At 36.9% G+C, this 14,945-nt stretch overlaps 1 protein-coding gene and 1 long non-coding RNA gene across 5 annotated transcripts in view; both read left to right on the plus strand.

Annotated features, from left to right (window-relative positions):
* Positions 1–14,945, plus strand: part of VTI1A (vesicle transport through interaction with t-SNAREs 1A) — a 256,745-nt gene that overhangs the window by 81,794 nt on the left and 160,006 nt on the right. The window lies entirely within an intron of this gene.
* The window catches only part of LOC135306817 (uncharacterized), a 44,301-nt gene continuing 41,661 nt past the window's right edge, over positions 12,306–14,945 (plus strand). Inside the window, exon 1 of the long non-coding RNA XR_010367582.1 lies at positions 12,306–12,371. This is a non-coding gene — a long non-coding RNA (uncharacterized LOC135306817). The remainder of the gene's footprint in view (positions 12,372–14,945) is intronic.

Raw genomic sequence — 14,945 nt, forward strand, 5'->3', positions numbered from 1 at the left:
AATTACTTTTTAGCACTGTTTATTTCCTAATCAGTGAATTATCAGTGATGCAATGTAAATTAAGAAAATATGTAAAGTAAAAAAATAAGAACTGGAATCAATTACTCTGTGTACCTGGACTTCATTCTCCAAGTTCCCTAAGACATCTACTAGAGATATTTACTGGCTACCTTTGTGCTGATTGCAGAAACATGTTGCATATATAGCACTGGATGCCCTGTTAGAGGTATCCTTTGTGAGCTACCAAATGCGGAAGCAAAGATGGTTTAGTATTAAAAAAAAGATAAAATCAATATTTCTTTTATGTTCTTCCTTGGAGGTTAGTCTATCTTCAAGCATTAATGCAACTATCCATTTTCCCTGTTTATCCTGCAGCTTGCCAGTTTTCTAACCAGGGAGAAATGTTAGTGAATATTGGAAAATAAAATTGTGTTTCCCTAAGCTTCCTGTTCAGAAGACTTTTGATTTTAATGAATTTGGCAGAAAATGTAATTCAGAAAATGTCCTCACTTTTTACTTTTTAAAATCATATTCCTGAATTGTGAGGTAACACAGCTGTTCTCCTTTTAGAACAACATTCGTATGTCTTTGATCTCTACATTTGGAGAATTCATATTAGCTTAACACATTCACGTTCAGGGAAAGTCCTACAAGGAGGGAGGATTTTTCTCAAATGGAGGGAAAAAAAGGAAAACAAAAAAGGGACAGAGAGAGAGAGAGAAGAAAAATCTTTTCCTGTTTCTTCCCTGAGGCTGAACTGTTTATCACTCCATCCTTGTTTGATAGAAGTGAATTTTATAATAAAATTTTCCCTAATCGGGCTCTGTCAGTGAGGTGTCTTATCGTGGGGAGGAAAATGACACCGATCCTATCGAAAAACAGAGACGATGTCACAGTGTCCGCAATCACAGCTACTCAGCCTCCATATCTACCTTCTCCACAAACACCAAGCACTGCTTTTTCATAAGAACATCAAAACCTAGCGAAGTCATTAAAATTGCACCCGCGTAGAGTTGCAGGGATCAGCCGCACTAGCGCAAAATGGGATGTGGGAAAACAGACTCTCTAAATGTGCTAATTCCATTGTCACGTGTTTACGGCTTAATTTTAATCAGTTAAAAAAGCCACACATTGCAATAAATTGGCATTATCTTCTGTGACACCAGAGGACACAGTTGGTTCAAGGATTTAGAGGGTCGCTGGCAACAGTATATAGTGTTACAGACAAAGTATTTTTACGCTTGAACTACGGTAGCTAAGGTGCAATCCCCAGTTAAGACTGCAAACAAAGACTATAACCCACACAGTACTAAGTTCAACATGCAGACCACCTTCAGCCTGGAGACAGTGTAGAATGCTAAACTGAATAGTGCTGAAGAACATTTCTAATTTAATGGTTAAAAGTAATTTGTTGGCCAGTATAATTGAGGTTGCAGTTCAGTAGCGTTCTCTTATGTGTCCTGTACTATAATGAAGAAAGATCTGTTGGAAAAATCCCTTTGCTTTGTTTGCATTCCGTTTCTAAACTGGTGGTGCTTGTTTACAATGTGCCATTAGATTTCCTCCTCAAAACTATGTGTTGCATTTTCTGTTCTTCTACTCACGGAAACATAGGTAAATCAGCCAACACGGACTGAAATGTGAGAGCAGGAATACTGCTGCTTCCAGGGAAAGGTTTATGGAAACTTTATGATTTCTAATTAGGTAGTACCACAGGTCACATGAGAATTGTGCATGGTATCCGTCTCTACTCCTCCCATTTTCTTTCTTTTCCTTTCCCCCTCCCCCTTAGACTTGTTCTTTCACTTGAATATGGCTGATCAAAATGTTTATAAGCAGCAGGAGAATTATTTTCTGTAGAGCAGTATGATCTAACTAATAAACATCCATTTCAATAAAGCCATGTCTATAAAAGTTGTCTAGTTTTATTTCAGTGGATCAAACATGAAAAATGTGTGAGACCAGTTTAATTCTAGAATGGGCAAACAGCAACCAAAGAAACAGTTGGAGTAGGGATTTAACTTTTACAGAATAAATATCTCTTTTCAGGCTATGAGCATGTCCATGGCCAAATACTAATTTCTATTTGAATTAGCCCTAAAGAGTACTGCTAAATAAATACACAAAGCCATTATTGCTATAACAAGATGTGTTCATTGTAGAATGCAGGTTGTCAATGCTGTTTCCCACATCTGATTTTTTGGCTTGGACAATTTAGTGACAAATATGTGGCTGATAATTTCCATGGATTCTAAGCACTACAAGCTCTTCAAAAATTAACTTGAAAATGTCCAGAGAAACTATTAACAGTCAGCAATGAACAGCATTAGCAGATAAAGTGATGTTAGTGTATGGATTTTTTTTTGCATATAAAGAAATAGGAGCATTTGACCTGTATGTTAACAAACCTCCAAAACTGTTTCAGGTGGAACACCAAGGGACAACATTATCCAAGCTTGAGTTAAATCCAGGAATTTTTCATTAATTGCATGTTTACAAAACACAAGAGATGCTAACAATGAAAATAAATCTTTAAATATTTAAAAGAGGTTTTGCAGTCCTCAAATTAACTGGTGCATAAGTTTTTCTGAATTTAATATATATTTTTAATTTTTTTTTTATATAAGTCATATGTTTTTTCTGAATTTAACATATATTTTTGTGCTGGCAGCTTTCTTACTCATTTGGGTTTGTAACATGATGCAAGCCATGTTATTTGCACTTCTTACTTGCTTAAACAGCTTGAGTAAATATGCAGGGTCATTTTTTTAGAATAATAGAAAAAAAAAGAATGGAGTGTAAATATAAAACACTGTTCTTTTCTATGTCTGGATTAGCAGCGAACTCTGCATGACAAAAAAAAAAAGACTTCTTTATGTCGGTATACTTGGCTTTATAAAACCATTATGACTTTGTTCTGTAAAACAGAATACAAATATCTGATTGTAAATAAGATTTTATTTGAGAGTTTTTCCTCTATATTTCTATGGATATGTGCTTATATTCTGTTAGGAAGAAAGTGACTTCTTTGGTTTTTTTTTTTTTAAAAAAGGCTTTTTATTTTTGTTTAAAATCTGTCATATTAACTAGGGGAGTGTTTCTTTAACTAAACAAACTGCTCTGCTTGCAGGTCTCCCCAGTTCAGACCCCCTAAGATTGTTCAGCTCACTTGAAATAAGTGATACAGGTCATGGCATGTTGTGTCCAGGTATTGGACACCCACCTGGAATGAACAAACTGGTATTTTCACCAGTCTGAAAATTATTATCCAGTTATTTACAGGCGTGAGCTGATCAGTCCCTGTCTCTTTCATGTCTTTTCTCTCCCCAGTTTTTACAGTCCACATTTGGATCCTGTGCTTTAACTGGTTTGTAATCATATTTAAGGAGAATTACTGGATTTGGTTGCTTTGGACTGAGTGAGGGTTGTGATGGGGAAGTGAGAAAGCTAATTCGTGTTAAATGCATATATATGAGGAGAGTATTTGTTTGTGCTTTGCATCCTTCTGTGCTACAGAATTCATTCATTACTTGTACCAGAGTAGTAAAACATTTTACATAGGTATATTGCTTTGGAAATGAAAGTGTAAATCTAAGTAGGTATTTTGTCTCTGAAAATAAGAAACAAACCAAACAGTATTAATATACCCAAATGGGCATTTTAAATGTGGTGAGGTGAAATTGTGTTATGTATGCATATATATTTATATTCTTCAGTATCTTTTTAATAAAGGTTGAGTGAAAATCGTTGTTTCAGATCTAGTCCTACAGAGAAATATCCAAATTAATTATACTTACTAATTCTGCACAGAATCACTTGGATTTCATGTTATATGTTGCCAATAATTTAATTAGTTTAGGTCTGTAAGTATCCATATTGTATTGAAATAGTTCTTCATTTATGCAGCTCATCACTTTTGCAAATTGTAGGTATGTTTGATTATCTAAATGCAGCAAAACCAGAGGGCTGGCACTCATTTCTAAAACCAGAAACTTGCTGTGTTCTACTTTTGCACACATAGGCTGCGCCATTGAGCCACCAGTCAGATAAAACTGTTTTCTGACTTGGTATTGTGTAATGGGTGGAACTAAAGATGTACTTAACACAACTGGATATCAGCATCTTTTTGTGTTTGTTACCATAATGGAATTTGGGGAAAATGCAGCATGTTTCTAAGTACCTACTTGTAACATTAGTCAGTGTCTTATAAGTTTGACCCTATTAGGATTTTTTGTATCCATAAATATGCCATAGATACTTTTTAATGCAGTGCTTATAAAACACAGTTATTTGTTCTTTTGAAATGTATATCAATTTGCTATTAAACATTTATCTGCATACCAGGGATATTAATAATAAATTTACCAAAAAAAGCATATGGCTGTATTTGAGTAAGAGTTAAAAATACAGTGTTAATAATATGCAAGTTTTTCCTGAACAGGATTTAAACTTAATTAATTTTTAAAAGGTGTCTATTTTTCTAATTAAAATAACTGTATCAAAAAGTGCAAAGATACTTTTATACATACGTATATATATATATATATATGTCTTTATCTATACACATGCATTTAATTTAGGTATTGAATTTTATCCATAGTCTAAGATCAACCAATTAACCTCTCTATCTGTGAAAGGTATTTTAGAGCTCAAAGTGAATATTGTTGCTGCTCATCTAATTGAAGACGTAAAATGTCCTGTAAGTCTAGGCAAAAGATTATTCTGTTCTGCTTAATTTGCAATACACATTAGTAATACGTTTGCATAAACACTAACCACATCTAATGGGGGAGGAGGGGACAGGATTTCTGAGCAGGGTCTTCAGTATTTTTTGTTTTAATGGGTTTGTTTTCCTTCAGTGTTAAATATTTGGTATTTTTATTTTCTGAATCAGAAGGTTGTAAGCACATTTCTATGAAACTGGCAGTCACTTAATGATGTGAAGGTATTAGAAAAAGAGGGAATTACCTTCCCTTATGGAACTATTAAACCTTCACTTAATGACTGATTAGTGAGATAAACTTCATACTGTGTAGATCTGTGGTGCACTGTTACAGATACTCCATTTTTTTCACAAAACCTTCTGTTTAGAAGTGTGTGTGGTTTATTTTTGGTTTATGTAGATAGTCTCTTTTTTTTCTGACTGTTGTCATTACAGCTGGTGTTGCAATGGTAGTTGTGTCTGTGTGTGTGCTCTGTTTATGAAGCTTTGTGAGGAAAATAGGGTTGGGGGGTGGTTTACATGTGTTCTTAAATAATTATTTGCATCTTTGAAATATTGTTTTTTATTCCTATGGCTTTTTTAATTCTTCTGTTATCCAATTCAAGATCCAATATACCTGGAACACAAATTCTGTATGGTCATTATAAGATCCATTCTTATGAAACAGAATACATTTTGAAATGTTCATTTTCCAAACTCTTTCATATTAATTTAAAATGCTATAATAATATAGTGTAATTTTATTTTAATGTGACACTATCACAGTATAATGCTGGCTTTTTTATAAATTTAGATGTTGTGATGTCGTAGTTTTTTGTTGCCAACATATAATGTTGCATTCTAAAAATATGCTGTCACTTAAATGTGTATGTACTTAATTTGGTAAGGAGACATATGTCTGTGATCACTAAAAAAGCATAGCAGAAATTACAGTATAAAGAGCAACTGACAGAGTCATTAGGTTTGAACTATTCCTACCTTGTTTGTATAAAAAAATAACAAAATAATCAGAAAATCCTCCTTGTTTTGTAGTATATTAAAGGATATTGTATAAATGTGATGTGGTGCATGGGTAAAGGTTTATTTTGTGCCAGTGCAGCTGTGGTTAAGAAATCTACTGTATTTGCAGCCTTCATTGTGTGTAATGCAGTCCAGCAGATCTCTGGCCTTGTAATTATTCTTACTCTACATTACCTTACAACTTCAAATACCATAATACTAAGGAGCCATATCTTGGATGAAGGCCCTGTTGTACTATTTGCTATGGAAATGTAGGGAAAAAATTGCTTCCTATTCCAAAAATCTAGCAATCAGACAGGGGAAAATGGGTGAGTTTTAACAGGTTATAAAGGAAAAGAAGAAGAGTGATGATCAGCATCTTGTTGCATCAGTTGTAAGATTTGTGCTGTTTTTTTTTTCTTCTCACAAAATTTATAGCAATAGAGTTTAATAGAAACTTACAAAGTTCATAAAGAGAAACAGTAACTGTAAATGTAACAGAAAGATAATTTTAGGTGGGCCTTAAAATCCTCCCAACTCTAATGGACAGTGACCAAAAGAGAGAAGAGTGTTTGCTTGCAGATTTGATTGGAAAGTTGGTCACTTGGGCTGGTCATACATACTTGCCAAGCAGTTGAATGGTATACTGAATAAAAATTGATAAAAAGTTCAGTTGGGCTGGCCTTGAAGTATGGCACCTGAAATTTGATGTGGGAAAGGAATGAAACTGGAGGCAGGAGTGAAGGAAGGAGCAGGAAAGAAAGCACTGCAAAGAGAGAGATAAGTTGCCCAAACCACTGGCTAGAAAAAGAATGATTTTATCAAAGCCAGGGAAGAGATTATTTGAATAATCAATGAAAAGCTGATGAAAGCCAGGACAGAAGATTTACATATCAGTTGATAGAGGAGTCTGTATTTCAGTGTTAGCAGGAAACAATCTACAAGATTTTAGACTGGGTCTGGTAAAATGAACATGAAAATAGTGCTTAAATATTGCAGTAAGAGCAATGGTACCAGGTAAAAGAGACAGGAGGTAACAGGGAGAGTTGGGGACAGTAGAAAGTTTAAGAACTCTTTTCTAGTCATGTTGGGCTTGAAACAAAGGCTGGATATATTCAGGTATGTCCCTATAAGAGACAAGTCTTCCTCAATCATTTATTTTTTCCTTAAAACTAGATTCTACTGTTGATAGTCTCATTTAATTCAGATGTCAGATAAGTACTTAACATAATAAATCAGGAGGCTCGAACAAAATTGGGCAGCCCAACAAACTTTCATCTGTCTCATGCAGTATGCTAAGTAGTGTGTTATGATAGATAAAGTGGACAGGAAAGGTCATGATAAAATGACATGTTTATTCTTCATATCATCAAAGCCCATGGGAGGAATTTTTTCCAGGTTTGTTTTATTTAGGAAAATGGCTGCACATTCTAACAGAGGTGCACACTTAACATTTTTCAATAATTTGATTCTAACAACACAGTTCTTGAATATTTTAAAGTGTGGCAGATCCAAGGCTTGGTTGTTGAACTGGTAGAAGCAATGATGGAATGTGTTAGAACAAATTGTTTGCTTCAATGCTAAAGGTGGCCTGAGAGATGCAAGGGTAACATAATTATTTGCTATCATGGGAAACATTTGAAATAACTCCTACAGCCTTACAAGGCACAATGAGATTTTATGTATATTTTGTATGTAAGACATATCTTTTGTATTTACATCCAGATGCATACAATTTCTCACTCCCTCTTTTTTTCCCTCTGTTTGTATACATGCATACATTGGGAGTTAGGAATTAAATCCCTGCTAGTTTGAGACCATGCCAATAAGGGGTGGCTGATTCTAATGAAATCTCTGTAAAATGAGGCATAGACTCAGACCTGAGGATGGTCCTGTGTTCCCAGTCGTGTGTCTGTGTGTGTGTGATTTCAAACTATTCCCTTCCACCTTGAGGGAGCTGGGTTAGTACTGTGGCAGTGGCATGTTCAGCTGAGGCCTTCGTACTGTGAGTAGAATATAATGTTTGATTTTGGTGTCATCCACACTTTGTAAAATGAGGAAAAATTCAGTAGGATTTTAATAGGGTATTTATTAAAGTGTTTTGTTTCCTAAATGTGGTTCACTATTGCAATGATCCATAAATGCTACACGGAGATTTACGTAGCAAGCGATGTAATTTCTTTCCTAAGAATTTTAATTTTGGGTTCTGTGGATGAAGAGGCTTACTTGCACCACTCTTCATCTCTTCAGATATCTCTGTTCCAGATATCTTCATAGAAACATGCTATTTCTAAGGGCCTTATTGAAAAGGTTGGATTTGCACTGTATAGTTTCGTATTCAGCTTTATCTACTCAATGTTTTTCATGGCCATTGTCTTGCATGTGCCATAAGGAGGGAAATTAATAGGATAAATTTGTATTTAAACTTTCCTGGAAAGTGAGGAGAGAAACTGTTGTCATACCTGATGGAGAAAAATGTTTAGACATTGACACAATCCATAAATTCATAGGTTTTAAATATGGAGGACCATTAAATCATTGTCTCACCTATTGTATGAAACAAAGCCAGCAATCTCACCCAATTATTCCATCATTTAACTCAGTAAGTTGTAAGCATGAAAATAGCTTGTTCAGAAAAGCATCCATTAGTTTGAAAGTATCAAGAGATGGGAAGGCCAGCTCTTTCCATAGTAATCATTCCAATAGTGACTCAGTCTGCATTTAAAGGAGCAGGTGATTCTGTTTCTAATCTGAGTTTGCCAAGCTTCAAAGTTAAATCCTAAATCCTTCGCATTTCCTTTCTTGACAGATTGGAGACTGTATTAGCAAGTGGAATGTTTTGCCATAAAAATATTTAGAACCATAAATTAAACTTCTTTTCAGCTTTATTGTGAAACTGAATTCCTTAAATCCCTCATCGTAAAATAGGTTTCTTTGCCCACAATTTGTAAATCTTCTCTGTGGCCCTTGTCTGTACTCTTCAATTATTCAAGACCCTTTTTAAGATAGGAGAGGAGAAGTAAGGCGCTTTCAATTCAGTCTGGTGATGTATTTCAGGGGAGCATGATTCACAGGTGATTCACAGAGATTATGCAAGACATGAGGCAGCTTCTGTGTTGCTTTTATGTTTCACATCTGCCAAGTTATGACAGTGTGTCATACCAACTCTGGTTTACTTTTTTTGTCTAACTGTAGAAAGTGTGGTAAAGAATCAAGAGGAAGAGCATCCTGAGCACCCATTTTTAATGTTTTCCTCCTCCTAAATATGCAATTCCCAGAGCTGAGATCTACAGAAGTATAACTTATATTTGTGATTATTGTAGAAACTTCTGTAGACTGTAAATTTTGGTACTGTGAACGATAACCCCAGTCCACCACTTGTCACTTGTTCTGGTGACACTGACATCTTTATTACAGACCCTAGTCTAGACTAAAGAGGGTGAAACTTGTTCATACCTTTCCTGTCCTCTTTCTTCTGTCTCAGATCCAGACTGTAATCACGGGGTCTGTCAAATGACTGCAGCTCTGTGCCTGAAGTGGGGTGACATTTTTTCCTGACATCATTTCCTGGATTGTGATCCCGGAAAGCTTTTTGCATTATGATTTGATGGTGATATTAGAGTTTTAAAAGGGGATGGGGCCTAGAGGCCATGTGCTTCAAAGCAGCTTACCTGCTTTCTCAGTGTGGTACAGTGTCCCTCTTGCAGAAGAAATGCCAAAATCCAAACTTTTTTCCAGCTATCCGAAATATTGACACCTGTGCTGCATTCTGTGAGTTACAGGGGTTTTTTGTGTTCAGAAGCAGGAGCATCCTGAAGCATGTCCTGCTTGGGAACTTAGTTAAGTGTGTAAGGTGGAAGAATGGCATAATGGGGTAGGACAAAAAGGATTTATTTTTCATTCAATTTTTTGTCATGTTGAGAAACAGCTCTGCAAGGAGATGCCAAACTTGTAGCAGGAATACAGCTGGGTAATGGCATTCTTGCACTTTGCTGTAGCTATTTCAGTGGATGTTGTAGGGCCAAAAATTATGGTCTAATTATCCAAAAATGGGCAGGTAGGTCATAAATTACTTCAGCTCTGAAATACAGTTTTTCAGAACGACAAGAACGATCATTCTTGCCTTTATTAGCATCTAAACAAGTATCACAATAAGATTTCACAGGCCATCTCTTGTGTTTCTCTCAGGCTAGAACAACAATTGTGTTCCTACAATACCCTGTAAAGCTAAAAATGGCTTAACTATGGATTTCAATTTTTAAATTAAGTGCAAATAAAACAATTTTAGCCATCTGGGCTTGTTTCAATTACTTTTTGTTTATCCAGAATATCTTGGCAGTGTGAATTACAGAATGGAGATTCTCAACTAAGGGTTGAAGCACAGTGTATTTTTTTTTTTTTTTTTTTTTTACTCCAGGTATTACATTGCAAGTGTGTGAAATTTTCTGAGTTTTATTTCTGTCTTTGCATTGGACTGAGGAAATCCAAACTGTGTTGGTGGGGCTGTCAATGCCATCATTATCAGGTTGGGTTTTTGAACCCATTTTGATACTGTGTGACCTTTTATTCCAGTCAATAAAGTCCGTGGATTTTGTGTGGTGTACAACTGGAATAACATAGTAGTGAGTGGGACTCCAGAAAACAGCAGACAGCAACATATCAATATATTTATCACTTTTAAAAGGTTATGGCGGGTTCCAATGGCCTAAGTAAAGAAGTACCTTATTGGTTTACTTAAACATTGCTTCAATATTTGATTTTGTGAATCATATAAGTCATTAAATATTTATATTAAATTTACACTAAAAACCTGCCTTTAATCGCCGAGTCCATAGAATTTGTAACCTGCAATGCTTTCTTATGCTTGCCTCACCTGCTAGGGTTTTGCAGGGGATCTGAGTTTATCCTCATGCACCCATCATATCCATGGCACATCTGGGTAAGGGAAGGGCAGGGGAGCAGCCTCAGCTCAGAAATTCTTCCCATGCCTCTTTTTCAAACCCATATGTTTTCCATAGCCACGTTTATTGGTATTATTATTACTATTTTAATATATCTGTGTACGTGCATGTATTCACAGTATCAGGGATGTGTCAGCATTCAGGTTTCGTTGTCCTAAATGCTGCTGTTTGTGTGTACAATCCATGCAGTTCAATCTTCCAGTCCTGTGCATTTACCAACCATTCAGGCTCTGTGCAGTATTCACACATATATTATGTAAAATCAACTAATAATAATAAAAAGAAAAACATTATGAAGTCTTGGGGGGGGGAGCCTGTGGATGGATTATTACAATTTGCCTATCATGGTAATGACACCTGTTAGAGGTGTGATACAAAAGGCAGTGACAGGGAGTGTAATTTAGTAATTGTAGCTATTGTGCTGTATAGCTGGTCAGTTCACCAGGCAAGTACAAAGAAACCAGTGTTAAGGCTAAGCAGGGGTGGGTAAGCTTAATAGACAGAGCTAGTGCTTTACTGAAAGAAACTTTTGGTGGAGGGCTAGCTCCCAGGGGGAAAGAGTTAGAATGGGTTGAAAAGAATGAACAAAAGTATAAAAATGGTACAGGTTTTCCCGTTTCAGTTCTTAAAGTGACAGGGGACTTCTGGTGATGAGCATGGCTTGCTCCACTGGCCAAAGGAGAGTGAGGGGGAGAGGGAAGCTTTTTGAAATACTGGGAGGATGCTGATTTATTGCAGCTGCAGAACTGAGGTACACCCAGGCCAGCAGCTGTCGCTTTCTTGCTGAACATCACAGTTGGCTTTGGCAAATTTCTCCTATTAAGGTAGTGACAGAGAGGTAGCAGGGTCAGAAGGTAGGTTTGAGGGGTCACAGAGAGCCACTGCTGGCAGGTCATAAACCTGTGCCCTGGACAAATCTGCATGTGCATATATGATTTGAGTGTTCATTTGGATGGCAAGCCTGCCAACTGCAAGTGTTTGAAGACTTAACTGAGGTCTGAAAAGTTAACTAAGGTCTTCAGTGGCTTCTTTCCTGGTATAGAGAAGCCATAATATTCATGGAGATTTTTTATGTTAAAGGAAGTCAGGATACAGGGATAATTTGTGGCTAGTTCCTTTTTAAGTGCATTTGTTTTGTAAGCAGCTGTTTGGAACATAGACCTCATCTTCCACACCTTGGGCACCTAGTGAACACTCAATACTTTCTAATGCCAAATATCATTGGTTTGGATCATATGGTGAACCAAAGAACAACACGGACTACACAAATTTATCTTTTTCCTGGTGCAGTATCCCTGCAGACCCCTAACAGACTATGTAAAACACACAGCCGTTAATTAATTCCCTGTTTCTGTAATTATGAAAATGCTAAAGCGCTTAGAGACTTTTCATACCAGACCTTTCTCTTTTAAAAAAAAGTAATTTGAGATTGTCTTTATCTCTTCTCCCTCCACCTCCATGTGTATATTTGGTTTTCCACACGGTATATTGGTCTTTCTTCATGTGAACCTGTAATTATTGAACAAATTGTTGTCACAATGAAGAACCTCTTAGACGTTTATGAGGATGCATTAGAAAACAATAGGCCTGAGAGATAAGTAGTGAACACAGCACTGAAACATATTAAGGCCAGATTGAGTCATTTAACAGCTTTGAGAGAACAAGGAAGTAGCCTCAAGTTAACAAAGGTCCGCACAGCAGGGTGTTTATGCCAGCTAATACTAATTCACATTTGCTAAACAGTGTAAACAGATTTGCAGGCAACACCAGGCATCCCATTTAAAGGGATTAGGTGTGCTACTTCCCTATTGTCTGGGTTGAGGAATGTGGGGTGCTCAATCTGCTCCTTGCAATTAGCAGACACACCCTTGCTGCAAAGCCAGTGGCAGGGCGTTTAATCCATTGATTGGAAAGGTAATATTTATTTGAACTCCGAAGCTTGTCCCGTGGTGTAACCTGCATCCTTGGTGACCCCACACCTCACTGTTAAAGTGAACATGCATCATGTGTCAACCAGACAGTTGATAAAGGGCATTTGGTGTTCAAAATCTATGCCAACTGGCATATTGGTTTTGTAGCACTCAGCTTGCCATGCTGCAAGAGGAAGGGAATACCTACCAGCTTTGTAATAGGAGTGTGAAAGCAAATATATTATAGCAAAAGCCAACTATTACATAGTTGTTTATAAAAAGAGCAAACCCAAGTGTTAATAAATGGGCCATCCCCGTGCTCTAATGGTAAGTGCAGGGGAGTGCTTGTTTATTTTCAAAGTGCACAGCCCTTACTAGCAACTTCTTTTTTTTCTCTCAGCAAAGGTTAAAAACGCAGCAGAGGATTCATGTGATATACATGCTATTGTCTGTAGGAAGTGATTCATGTTACATTCCTGCATTCCTTGTATCCTGTCTGTCATTCAGAAAGGCTATTTCCAGGCTCCTCCAGCTGGCTGGAGGGTCAATACAGCAGAGTTCCTCTGAGTCTTGGAAGGTAGTTAAAGAACCAGTCCCAGGGGCACCTTCCTAGAAAATTTTAACAAAAGAAGGTTGTGTCTAAACAGGAGAAGAATGAGCTGGTATTCAGCCGAGCACTTACATATTGTCTGCAGGCATCTGGATTAATTGCAGATTATATGCCAAAGTAGCATGGAGTTTTGTGCCAATAGAAAGGAGCTGAAGCAGTGTGTGTGTGTCACTGGGTGATTTCCCTGCAGTCTCTACTGGCTTTCTGCTGGCTGGAGAGGAAGCTGCTCACAGTGCTGAGCTGCTCTGGGGAGGAGAGCTTGGTGCAGACTGACAGCATGGAGTGTGCACACTCCAGGAATCACTGGAATCCACAGAATCCTGGAGGGATCTGGAAGTTTTGCAAATCTCCCAGCTGGCTGTTGTGAGCTGTTTCAAACAGTGACCCTAAGCGGTCACTGCTATGGGTTAAGCTGGTACAGGCTAATTCCACAAGTACTGGTGGTAAAAGCCTTACCTGGTGCACACTGAGCTTCAAATCTGCCTGCGCCCCTCTGGCATCATCAGTACCTGTTTTACCAGTCAGAAAATGTCAGAAATCCATCTCTAGCTATTTAGGGATGTCTTCTTTCCAAGCTTCTCAAACATGTAAAGCATCTTCCTGGAAGTAGAAATATGAAGTTGACAGAGCACAGATGAAAAGGATTTGGCACTGGATTCAATTTTCTAAGAAAAGTAAAAGAGTATCCAGTCTCTGAAACCAAAGTCAGGGCTGTTCCACTCACTGTCTTTTAGGTTAAAGTATTGTGCATAAAATTATCATATAAGGTGTAAAAGAATGTTTTTTTTCTAACACACAAGAAGTTGGATCAAAGGCAATGCACTTTTTCCTGAGTGCAGCCTTTATTTCTCATGAAATCACTGGGGCTCCTTGGTGGGTTAAAGGCAAGGATGTGGCTACAGCCCTGCTTGTGGCCACATTCAACCTTCCTGGAGTCAGACTCAGTGTTTGTGTACAGTGTTTAAAGGATAATGGCACTAAACACTGCCCTCACAAACCACGGTAATTACTTCTACTGCTGAAAAAGCCCAGAACATGAACAAAAATATCATAGGAAAGCTATTTCTAACACTAGTGCTGCTCTTTATGGCTAAGTGGCAGCCATTGCTTTTTTCCTAAATTATGTGTTCTTTTTTCAAGCATTTAGATGATGCAAACCAGATTTTTGTGGCAGCATTATTGCTTATAGCCAAAAGAGCATTCAAGGAAACACTGTATTTCTGCTAAATTGCCATTTATTCAGAACACTCTTGAGTTGTTTATCTTTTTTTCATTCTCCTGACAAATCAAGTAGCCATTGAGCCTGTATTTCTGAGTATAAGTTCTGTGATAATTTTAGTAAAAGTAATAGCTACCGTCTACATTTTGGGGCTGAGTATGCAGAGTTCTGGGTTTTGTTTTATTTTTAAAGGAAAACTTCCCAGGAAAGTTGTTTTTCCTGTTTGACAGTAAAAGTTTGTTTTGGAACTTCTTCCTAAAGTATATTGTTATAATAAAAAAATTGTTGATGTAATTGCACTCTAGTTATTCTACAGTTTGGTTGGGGTTTTTTTGTTTGTTTTGGTTTTTTTGTTGGTTTTTTCTTTTCTTACCTGTTCTCTGGGCTGATGTTTTTAGTTTAAAAAAATATTGTGAGCATTCACTAGAAAAATTCTGTGGATGCCTTTTAGGTTTTCATGTTGCTTTTAATTCACTTTGAATGTTCCTAATAGTAAGTGCTTAATGGAGTGAATGTTCCACAG

This window comes from Passer domesticus, chromosome 8 (genome assembly GCF_036417665.1).
Source record: "Passer domesticus isolate bPasDom1 chromosome 8, bPasDom1.hap1, whole genome shotgun sequence".
In the NCBI taxonomy this organism is placed as follows: domain Eukaryota; kingdom Metazoa; phylum Chordata; class Aves; order Passeriformes; family Passeridae; genus Passer; species Passer domesticus.